Below are 13,065 nucleotides of genomic sequence, written 5' to 3' on the forward strand. Positions count from 1 at the left end.
AAAGTGTACCCATATAAAGAGCATAATATTAACTAAACAACAATCTAAGTTGTCTGAATACTTTCTCAGCGTCTCTGGAGGTGAGGGAGGAGCTGTGAGCCGATCCAGGCAGAGCACTGGAGGACAAGGTGTGTCTGATAGACATTTCTGGGAGGATTAGAGAGAGCAACGTGAGGTGAGAGGAAGTAGAACCATCTTAGTCAGCAATATCAAACAAAGAAGCCTCTGCTCTCTGTTTCAAATGAATCACTCTGTCTCAACTCAAGAGGGCTTTATTACATTTATTTTAACAAGAAATGTGGATGAAATTACAGAACATGACCTATGGAGTCTTTCTATGACCCCCGCATGTGTGTATTCAACTGTAAATGTACAGTAACCGTTCTGGTGCAGATTTTCCAAGGACCTCTCAGATCCAGGGTTTTTCTTATCAGACGTGAGTGTCTGCTGACGCACACTGTGAATACTTAAGAAGGGCGTAGTATGAAATTGAAAGAAATATCACTTTAAAAGTTTTATAATAGCATTCTCAGGCCAAATTAAATCGAATATATTTACTTTAATTAAATGATAAAGAGGATTTTTGGGAATAAAGTCAGAATCTTTTGTCACTCTTAGAAAGGTTTAATGACAAATGGAATACAACGGGCTTCCCATAATAATACCTTGTATAAGTGTAAAATTCATTAAAAAAAATAAATGAGTTTGGTTGTCATAGCCTTAGATATGTACTTTAGACAAGACAGGGGCCTTGCTTTAAGGAGGCCACTATCATTCTACAGAAGCCTGAAGGTACAAACCAGCCAGAGCATGAGTTTCTAATTTTCAAGGCAGCTTAGGGAAAAGAATGGCTCCGCCCACATAAATCTTATGCGTGAACTAACAAAACAGAATGAACAATTGACAGAGGAAGTCTCCCCTGTTCTCACATTTCACTGTTGCTACACGCTTCTTTATATTTTACCACAAACTCGAGAATCTTAGAATCTCTAAGAATGTTAACACGTTTGTTAGTATTTTCAGACACAATTCTCCAACATGCAGAAGAAATAAACAGCCCACAACACGACTCAGCTAAAATGCTGTTGCTGATTTTTATTTACATTTTTACAGTGTGTGCATACTGTTGACCAGGAGGAGCTGAAAACTTATCATGCATCTCATCATTAACTTCTTTTTTAGTTTCTCCCGCTCATTCTCTCTAAACTGCTGCCAGCGCTGGTCTCAGATTGTCTGGGGCGGCTTGAGCTGTCGCTGACTCAGATCATCTGGTATTGTAGTCATGAGATCGGGATGTGCGTCGTTGCATCAGGACGGAATTATATCTTTAAATATTCACACTAAGCAATGCGGACTGCTGCTGATGAGCCAATAAGGAGCGATAAGCTACGCATTTTAACTACATCGGCTTAGGAAAACAACTGCATTATATTATTCTACACAAATGTTATGTGATACACTTGCAGCAGTGTTAACATTGATCGAGTTTACTTCTGATATGGGGCTAACATGCTTGAATGGACCGGGATGGTATTAGTGTGCAAAAAAGCTCCTAAGATCACTAGCTTCCATTATTACAGCCTTTCAACCTCTGCTGAGCTCCAACACACACACACACACACACACACACACACACAGTTTCCTGCAACATTTTCACTTCAACTTCAAGCAGAATTGTGTGATATGTGCAACCAGGAAATTAGTTAAAATCAATACAGAGTAAAACATGAGGTTATAACTAATTGTGTGGGTATTTGTGTGTGTGTGTGTGTGAGTGTGTAACAAATAAAAAAGAGGCAAACCATCTTCTGATTTTATGCACCACCACATCACATGGCAACTTCCTTAAATCAAACACACCTGTCATATTCCATTAATCTGAGTGGGCAGGTTATATATCACAGTGAGAATGAAAGAGCAGAGAAGCTGTACTTAGAGAAGTGCACTAGAGTAACGTTGACACAGGTCCGACCAAGACTGTAAATCATGGGAGAGCATCAAAAACTATTGTGTTGCCTAGTAACTAAGTGTTTTGGGTGTCTGCTGCAGCTGCTGTACACAATACATCTTTGTATTATCGGCAGCTTTATTTTGCTGTTCATTTTATAAATGCTTACAGTGCTGTGCCAGTTCACATCTTAAAGAGAAAGTTCACTTCACACACATACAAAATTAAAAACCACATATTTACAGTTCCATAAAGTACTTCACATTCATTCTTTGGTATAAATAGTTATTCTATTTAGAACGCCAGTCCTTCAGTGGGCACAATTACATTAAACGTACTGCTCTAGTCTACTAGATTCTAGCAGAAGTAGCAGGAGTAGAACTGTCTATACCACTTACACAAGCCATACTGGGCTGCAGAGGCAGATGTATCAGATTTAATAATTACTGAAACCAAAACTATCCTTGTTTTTCCAATGGCATAAGGACGTTTTGCTGATATCAGACATGTTGATATATTGGGGGGGGAATAATATAGAAACATTATTCCCTGTGCCAAACTACAAAGGTCATTTGGTCTTGTCTGTATTGACATTAACATAAAAATGTTCAAACTCATGTGACAACAGATAGTACAACTACAACTAAGTAGTTATAGTACAATAATAGTTGGTGAGCATGCAAGCATTAATGTCAAGGAGGTAGCAGCCTATTCAGCCAGTCATATCAGGGGATATTGGTGTATTTTAAAGCAAGTATCAGACGATAACTATATGGTGCAGATAATATCTTGCATCCCTACTCATAAGTCATTTTACCAGTGAAATAACAGAAAGACTAGAATGATGTAAAGTGTATGTAATGCACTTCTAATACGTTTGTTGCTGGAAAAATCTTTATCGCATTCTGCAGAAGAAAAAAAAAGTCTTCCCCATGCTCCTACGCTCACACTGGCAAAGCTACTTCTCCCCAGAGAGCAGGAAGTTATCAGAGACAGAGAACAGACTGAGGGAGACATACAGTGAATGAGTCTGGACGGGGTGTCCTCTGTGGGACGGTGTCAGGATTACACGAGTGTGGAAGTGGACATGCCCCTAATGTCAACAGCAGAGAGGATACAGGGAGCTGCTGTTGGGACGTGACCTCAAGAAATGGGAAATGAAGTACGTATGGATAAGAGTCACTAAAAAGCACACACACACACACACACACACACAGTTCCCAGGAGCCACAGTGCTCAATCAGCAAGCAACTTTGAACACACACAGTGTGTACGTGTGCATTTATGTGTAAGTTCAAGATGATGTCATTCACCCAGACGCAGCCAAAAACATCTCAGTCATATCCAACAATTGTTCTTTCACCACAGTTTAGGCACACACACACACACACACACACACACACACACACACATATCAGATCTCACAACATTAGCAGATCAGCCCCTGAGCTGGCAGCACGTCACTGATGCAGCATTACATCATCCTTTCCTCTCCCAGGCCCTGGAGTCAGACTCACACAAACACACATACTCACACATACGTACGTGAGCTTATTAGTTGGGGCTATTAGAGCGCAGCCATCAAGCTGAGCTGTTTTCCTTCAGAGCTAAAATTTGGAAAGACAACATCATCTGTTGTGGTCAGTAGCAGAGCAGCATCTACTGTGTGTGAAAAGGTCGGCAAACCCAGGAGAGTTGACAAGGACACAATGGCCTCATGGGTTAGGGTTTTAGCGACAGCTGATCTTAAGGTTGAGAGCAACAGTTAAAACTTTTATAATTAATTAATCTGGCGATTATTTTCTCCATCAATCAATTTGGTCCGTTAAAAGTTGTAAAATGTTGATTGGTGCTTCCCAAACCTCAAATGATAATGTTCTTAAATGTGTTGGTTTGTCCATTCATTCATTCATTCATCCGTCTTCTACCCACCAACCAAAATGATTCAGTTTAAATATTTTCTTTGTTGTATGGAGCAAAAAAAACAAAAAATGTTTAAGAAGCTGAAAAATCGGATAACTTTTTTTAAATAATTAAATTTCAATTAATTAATAATCCTGTAATCCCAACATGCAAACTAGTACAACATCATTTGAATGTATGCTCTGTACTTGAAATAAAAGCTTTGGCAAAGGTTATATTCCATATCACATAGTGTCAGGAGCTAACTCTGAGCTTTTGCTTTTAAGTCAAATGTGAACCACCAATCAGACGACTCAGAACAAACCTCTAGTGCATGAAGATCACGTGACATGCTTCAAATCTCTTCAAAGTTTATGTCACTTTGTCATTCACTCACTTGTCTAACCAAAGTTAATGGAGAAAATTAGCGATTTTACATCATGGCACTCAGATGCTGCCACTGCTGCCTCAACCAGTAACTTAAAATGTGTTATTTTGTGACTTCTGTCTTTGAAATGGTTTGTTTGCTTTTACCACTGTGACATAAACAAGGCAGCAGTCCACCTGCAGCTACCATTTACATGCAAGCTAAAAATGCTGAATTTCTCTATGGACTTTGGTGCGGGAGAGTGAAAAAGCTGTCCAACAATGAGATAAAGCGGCAAACATAATTTCACGGTGCAGATGTGTCAGAATTCATGCACTCACACTCCAATAACATGAATTATGAGTGAAACTGTAAAACAATTCATGATATTGAATTCTCTAATATTCCTCTGCAGTGAAAAGATGAATATTCTCTTTATCGGTCACTAAATTTCACTCACATGTGCGTCCCAAACTCCTCAGGCCTGGCTCAAACCATAAATCCCAGTGTACCACCTCTTTACTGTCGTCTACCTGCTTATTACAAAGACAGCTAAAACATAAAAATGATTAAATAACATTTCCTGAGTGAGTGTTGTCCAGGTAACCGGCAAAACAAGCGAAGCATACTGACGCCACTAAGTGCCTGTTGCGTTAGCGTTAGCCTCATTTCATTTGGTTTGAATGCATTTTATGACACATGCACTACTACACAGCTGTTAGAGTTTATCTAAGTGTTTTGCCAGATTTGAACATAAAACACTGCAGTTGTTTTCATGAGCTGAACTCTGCACTCGCCCAGACATGATAAGTGACACTGAGTCACATCACTTTGTATCTCTGTGAGGAGTAACACAATCCAGTGAGTCATGGTGAGATCCGTAAACACTGGAGGTTTGAACCCTTCACTGACCTGCTGTCTTCTGCAGGCTGCTGCTCTCTGATTTATGGCTCAACTTCAAATGGGGAATAAAACAGAACAGAACATACAGTATACAATTGTGAACAAGCTCAGCGCGTCAGGAGGACTGTTGTGTAATCATGTTAAGAATGTTTGACCACATTTTTCAGGGTTTTCTTTCACTTTTGTCAGACCTCGTACCAGATCTTCCTTTGACCGACCTTTGATGTGAGTAGTTAAAGCTGTAATGCGTAACTTTTACACAGAAACAAATGCCTGTTACATTCAAACCATTGCTAATTGAGTTTATGCAATGCTGATTAAGCCTATCACACAATTCTCCGTATAGTGATGTTTAGATTAGAGCTGGTGTGTCAAATTACCATTTTAGATCAAATATTGTCCTGAACTATACTCATCATATTCTACAGACTGAAGAAAACATCTTTGTTTCTCACAGATCTGCACAAATGTCACACAGTAATCGTTTTAAATGTTATTCAAATGCAAATGAGAATTATGTAAAAAACTACCAATCCCTCTGATATCATGAATCATATCACAATTTCAATTAGAGATTTATTCAAAATCGTTCAGCACTAGTTTAGATCTTACCCAGCAACATTCCTGCACTGCATACAGGAAGTGATTTATTTTATTTCAAGACAGACAGAGGCAAAAGCAACACTGTGCTAGTGAACAAATTGGAGTATGACTGAAAACACAAAGAATCATCCAGGAAAAAGTGAATTTTCCACTCAAAATATGGCCATCAGACAGTTTAACATGATACAGATACAATAACACTTTTTGGCCTCCACCACGGCACTGCCGCTGTAAACATTCTCCCTTAGGTCTGATAGTTTTGCTTGACAGAGCCTGATTTGGGATAAAGGACACAGCATAAAGATATCGTTGCTGTTCACAGACTTAAAACCGAGGGCGAATAACAACAAAAAAATACCTAAAATTTAAGCACAACAAAATTGGTCCTTTTGATATTTCAAAAAGAAAATATCAAAGTTCATATTTGCTTTGTCAGCTCTCTTCTGGGATGCAACACTTGAAAAGTGGCCGCCAGACTGTAGATCTATGAGTCTCCCAGTGATAATCATTTATCTTCTGTTTCAATGATGATCAAACCAACGGATTTATTCTACCCAAAGTTACAAAGTTATCCAACACGAACACACACTTGGCTTAAGTTAACTGTTTTCTGGAGCCTTTTGTGTCAAAAGCAGTGCTAATGTGTACACAACAAAATCTAAGGTCATCATTCATGGCGTATAGTTGAGAGTGTTGGGAGTGTTTGACACCAAAGACTGCAGCGTACATATTTCATACATCATAAATTAGGTCACTGTTGCAAGTGAGCCTGTACTATATTTTCCTCATGGGGCTGCATCTGTGGTAAATGTGCTGGTTTATGTGCTGGAGACATGAAATGTGACTGCGGGAGTCAAGTGAAGAGTAAAAAAAGAATTGATGAATGTGTTCAAAGGCTCATTAAACACAGAAGCACGGCAGTGTGTAAATGCTATTAGGTTGAATTATTCTGTTGAATTATTTAAAGCAGTTTAGCCACTGTTGGTTAGTTTGTATTCTCTTCCAACAGCATCTCTTGGTTTCTTTTTCTTTTTAAACTTTGCCTAAACTCAACCAAAGCTTAACATCACATTCCCACATGGCTTTCAATGGGAACAGAGCATGTGAGCAGAGCTTCCAAGGCTGCCACTGCAGACTCCATTTCTCTTTTTTTTTTACGCAACTCCAATGAAATAGCTCACTACGCGCTCAGAGTAATAAAAACAGAGTAATAAACTGCTCCTATATAGGAATGTGTAACTCAGTCAACACATATTTTGTGTTACTGGTTCTTACCTGACATAATCCATCAACAGGCTGGTGACCTGCCCAGGATGAACCCTGCCTCTTGCTCAGTGTGCCTGCTTAGATTGGCGACATCTCCGCCAGGGACTCTCAAACGATGAGCTGTAGAAACTGAATGAAAGGAATGAACAGTGAACACAGTATACTGAACACCTGATAGAATTTTTGATCCCTCGGGACTCCCCTCCAAATAAATTAAAAATAAATATCATGCCTTTTTTCCTGCTCCCTTTTTGGTTACGCTTTATGCCATTGTGTCATACAGATTTGTTGTTTTAGCCTCCATGTTACTACTTTTATGAATTTGCTTGCAGATTGAAAGCAATTAAACAGAACATGTGCACATTAAAACAAAAAGAACATAAGTTTTTACTTACATTCAAACAAAATGTTACTCTCCACGTGTATGAAGCATGTATGTGACCTCCCGTGTGATCTGATACCTTTGTGATGTGGACGGTAGATGGTTTTGTGTCGAGTGATCCTTAAACTAAACTATTGGACTGTGTGGAAAATAATACATCAGAGCTGAAGCGGCAGATCTGAAAATGCTCCTTTCGGTGAAAGTGGAAATGCGCTGACTTGAAATACAAAACAACGATCATGAATCCGTCTTCACTTAAGTCAAACTCACATTCGGTTGAGTGTTTGAAAAAAAGAGAAGTAAAGAGGAACCACATGTTGACGGGTACTTGGACATAAAAACGACATAAACAGGAAAGAACAGTGGAGGAGGTGGAGGAATGAAACAAACATGTTGGTTGCATAAACCACTGATTTGTTGTGTCATGACAATGAGTTGTGCCATTTATAATCAACCAAAACAAGCACACACACACACACACACTGTATATACACACGGAGACAGTCAGTGTCTGTCTATCCCATCTTCTTGCAGCACAGATGAGGTCATTTCAGACAAGTTTTATCAGAGCCCTGGTAAGCCAATAAATCAGGCACACACATGTGTGCATGTGTGTGTGTGTGAGTCTGTGAGAGAGACAGTGTGTGTGTGTCTGTGAGAGAGAGACAGTGTGTGTGAGTCTGTGAGAGAGACAGTGTGTGTGAGTCTGTGAGAGAGAGACAGTGTGTGTGTGTCTGTGAGAGAGAGACAGTGTGTGTAAAAGACACAGATCCAAAGATGCAGAGACTGAGAACTAAACAACTGTATCTGTGAAAGTCCCTTGTTGCTGTTTAACAGTCTGAGAATCTGTCCTGCTGACTTTTCCCGTATGAGGCTGTTGGGAAACTGCTCTGACTGTGACACATAACCCCACACAAGCATAAAACTGCGCCTAATCCTGCTTTCAGCAAGGTTTACCATGTGGTTGGAACATACAGCATCAGCATTAAGTATTTTTCCTCCTCCTCCTGAATCTCTGACAGTTGGGTTATGTAGAATCTAAATAACTCAGTGATATAAGATAGATCATCTCTCAGAACAGATCCATCCAAATACAGCAATAGTTGGATGTCTGCTTTTAAATCACAGTGGACAACATGCAGAGTGAACCTGTTTGAAAAAGAAAAAGTCATCTTTCATTCCAGGCTTTTCCTGGACATCAGAATTTAAGCTCTGAGAAGTATAGTGGACAAGCCATTGGAGGAGAAATGTCAGCACTAAATAATTCATTCACATACATGTGTGATAAAGTTGTTGTTGACAGGAGACAGATCTTGTTTGGCATCTTTCAGCTGTAGAACTGACAGCGATGGAAACCTCCAAACAACTCAAAGATAAAAAACTTAACTCTGTCTGACATGTTACATGTTACAACTGGAGTACATTCTCACTTTTATTTTTATTTTTATTTTTATAGAATGCATTTCTCCTTGACTATGATTCTTTGAGATGTGAGTGATGTAGTATTTGAAATTCATTTCTCACATGAAGGAATAGAGGTATGGGATGTCGACATTCTCACCACACCACACGTTGTGTTGCAATGCTGAGAAACAGTGATAAAATTGTGAATTGCTCTGCAGAGAACTTCAACGCACTCTCACTAGTCACACAAAGCACAAAACAATAAATTGAATAAATTACAAGGACCAAAATAAACAGGTATAAACAGGCCAGAATATAGCAGTGGTGATGCTTGTTATTTTACTTAATAAAAAAATAAAAACTTGGGTTCAGTTCCAAAAACAGTTTCTCTTCCAACATGTGAAGCAAACTGTAGCCTCATGGCTACAAGCTCGTGCTTGTCCCTTCATTTGTGCATCCTCAGAAAACTGTGACAGAGGAGACTGAGGATTTTACTCACAGACCAGGTGCAAAACAGCACTTGCACAGAGCGGTTTTGGAATGAAATGAACACAAATGTAGTGATGCATTTACTCACCGTTTCAGTGATGCTATCATTTAGCTACAGATGTTTCACCTGAAATGAATAATGAGGTTTTAAATCATTGGGAGTTCCACCTGTGTTGGTTTTATAAGAGGCATCTCTGGAAGGAACACTAATGAGAGCAGTGAGAGACCCAACACTGAGCTGTAAAACCAAAACCCCGACCTGAAAAGCCCCATAAAGCTGAAGGGAGTCTGGTGATGAGTCTCCGTGGATTCATTACTTTAAGAGACGGTATAGTAGAAAAATAGTGGTTAAACTGTGACTTAAAGTCTTGTTTACATTGAATTGAAATTTGCTTTAAAAGTAAATGTTAGCCCTGTTCCTTCAGTGTTCACACTCTGCTATGAGACAACTTTAATGTGCATTCCACTGATTTTACACAGTTCAAGTTCAGTTGTCATGTTCTACTCAGTGTGTGTGAAAACCATTGTAAATGCGTTCTGTGGAAAGTCTGAAAAATAAAACAGTAACAATGATGTCATCAGGATTATCTTGGCATGGAGTTTACTGTTTTAATGTGGAACACACGCATACACAAACACAGGTGCATGCAAACGTGAATCATTTCCACTCCACATCAGCCCGATGTAACGAGAGCGAGTGCTACATGAAGAGCTGGTGTGGATGTGGAAATACAGGCAGCTCAGCTCCAGTGTTCATGTATCCATGACCAATATAAGGTCCAGGCTGTCACTGTATTGACATCAGCACACAACACTTCAAAGTGTGGTTGCTATGGATCCTCTCCATCATCCAACTCACTGCATGTGTTCCTGTATTTGTTACCTCTTTAGGGACCTTTTCTGGCATAAACACTGACCTTATTAGGACCAGTAGTCCCCATGGAGACCAAAACCTGGTCCTAATGAGGCAGAAAACATATACAGCCACACAGCAATGACGCCAGGTCCACTGCAGACAACAGCACAACATTGAGACGCTACCTCAAGGGGGCCAGAATCAAGAGTCAGCCCAAGAGATGCTTGTGTCAGGACACCTGTGAGGGGCTCTGACGGTGTGTGTGTGTGTGTGTGTGTGTGTGTGTGTGTGTGTGTGTTGTTTGGGGGGGGATCAAAACCCACTCAGCTCTAGTTAGACACCATTACACAGTAATACATTTAAAGCTCCACCGAGGAGATGGATACTGTGACACTTGAGTCTCACAGGACGACTCTCAGTTACAGTTATTGCCGTTTAGTCTCCATGTAAACACAAACAGAGAGAGAAATCCAAGTTATAAATACTCTGCGTCAGTCTCGGGAAACAATTTCTCTCAATCCCGTCTCCATGTGTTGCACAGTGAGTTGCCAGATCTTCACTCCACCGCTGCACTAAATGCTTTGACAGCTCTGAACAAACACATGTGCACGCTGTTTGTTGGCAGCAGCTTCCCAGAAACACAATCACAATGTTTCCCTGAGAACCGATGAGGTTATTTCCTTCAGATATTTTCACGGCGCTCGGTGCGTAGCTGAACAATGACACAGCTGCTATTACGGTATGACTTTCATTGGTTTGTAGCAGCATATAAATCACATTTCTCTCTCTTACACACTTATGTAAGTGTGTTGTTTCAACATGAAAACTCAGTGCGTCCATAGCTGCTGGCAGACAGCAGCATGTCATCAGCCAGGCCACAAACTGTGTGCATGAGCTCATGGCCCCCGAACGGCTCCATATAAGCTGAGTGAGCCGAGGTCAGTCAGTGAGAACAGTGATGGAAATGAGCTGCTTTGCTTTTCTAAAACACCTTTTGTGTTGGAAATCAGTCAGGTGTTATTCCCAATCTGTCACAACAGCTCAGGAGAGGAGAGCCAGACCACCAGACCGCCATGACTGCTGTTTATTATTCAAAGATCACAGGAGCCTGTGTGCTCTCAAAGGTCCAATATGCCCCGTGTTTCCTGAAGTGCATATGTGCAAAGACGATAAACCATTGTGAGCCAATTCACAATATACATCAGGACAGCAATGCACATGTCATTTCAGACTCAATTTATTACGGTGTTTGAACTATTTGGAACAGGTTAAGCAGCCATTTCAAAGCTATTGATTTGATGAATGAATCACAACTTTATTTTTGACATGTGATGTGATTGACATTTTTGACGTGTGATGTCACCCTCTGCTCAAGGCATTAGTACTCTACGATATACTTGTGTAGTTCATTTTTGTTTTCTAATGTGTTTCGGATCTTTGACTAAGAGAAGGGAGCGGAACGAATGCCAATGAAGAAGTGAAAGTCAAGTATTTGTGGTGAGGAGGAACAAGGAGAAGAGAGATGAGGGAGAGGAGGAGCCACAGAGAAATTAAACATCACACACACACAAGCAGAATTTTCCGCTTGTTTAACGTGAAGTTTTCATTATATGTGCAGTAGTTAAGTGTGTGGCCAGCCGTTTGGTCACAGGCTCCTTTTGTGGAACACACACACGCACACAGACTTAATATGGTATATTATGTTCTCTTGCCATGAATGTTGACAGTGTACCAGTGTATTTGTTACCAGTGTACCTTCATTTTATCCACCGCCACCTTTGCAAACTAAAATCTAAGAAAGTAAAATACCATCCGCAAAATTTGAATATGAAGTTAATGGTTCACTTACACAGACAACATGCTGTGTGGATGAGGTGTGGATCACCACCACTATATGACACCAGAGCATCATGATTATCTAGCTCTTTAACCACGCCCCCATGTCACAATGGGGGCGTGGTTAAATCCTTATTTCCATCGAGACTGTGACACCCCTGTGTGTAACAGATCCTGTTGTTAATCCATTGTTGCCGTTTCACCCAGTGCAGTGATCTTTTCCTTCTTTTTTTTCTTTTTTTATTCCTAATAAAGATAAAAACAAAGATGTTTTCCCAGCAGGACTTTACACTGTAATTGTAAACCTCTCTTTATGACCCTACCAGTCCCACACATTCAGATTTAGATTGATTTTCCACTCAACTAGCCAAGATTTCTCTTATTATTTTTAAATCGTTTAGTAGTTAGTTTTCATGTTAAATATAGTATTCACTATTCCCACATTACTTTGCCTCTGAAGGACAGTCACATGGTCTGTGTGGTGTGCTGCTAAATTCTGGGTAGTGAGAAGTCAGGTTTCCCACGAGTGGGAAAATCTCAAAGCACCACCTTTGTGTTTTAGTGTAGACGACCATTGGATGATGTCATAATCCCACCTCTCTCTGATTTTCTTTATCATGTCTCAGTTTCTGTGATTGTCTACATTGTAATGTATACTTATTCCAATAAATCTTTATTTAAAAGTGCATATGCCACATACGCATGCTCAACATCTCCAGTTTTGGTGTACTTCTGTAATAGCAATATGCATTACAGCACTAATATCCACTAAAGTGTGGCATATGTAAGAACGACTAATGTAAATAAGTCATCTGATGTACCATAATTGAAGGTCAACCTGTATGTGCAACAAACCATAACTCATCTTTTGTTCTTGATTATTTTCATTTTCACAACAAGAGCAGCTCCCAACACTGCAAGCAGATTCTATGCAGATGATACAGTACCATTCCCAGTCAACCCAATCATTCAAAAATGAGTAAATCTTTCAGAATAGAGGGGAATAAGTCATCTAGTAAAATTCCTGTATTTGTTATTATATCACAACTTTCCTGCTGAAAGACATAAAATCCCAAAGTCAATTTTTCCAATATCCTAGAGTCCTAGCT

Source organism: Solea solea, chromosome 7, assembly GCF_958295425.1.
Source record: "Solea solea chromosome 7, fSolSol10.1, whole genome shotgun sequence".
Lineage (NCBI taxonomy): Eukaryota > Metazoa > Chordata > Actinopteri > Pleuronectiformes > Soleidae > Solea > Solea solea.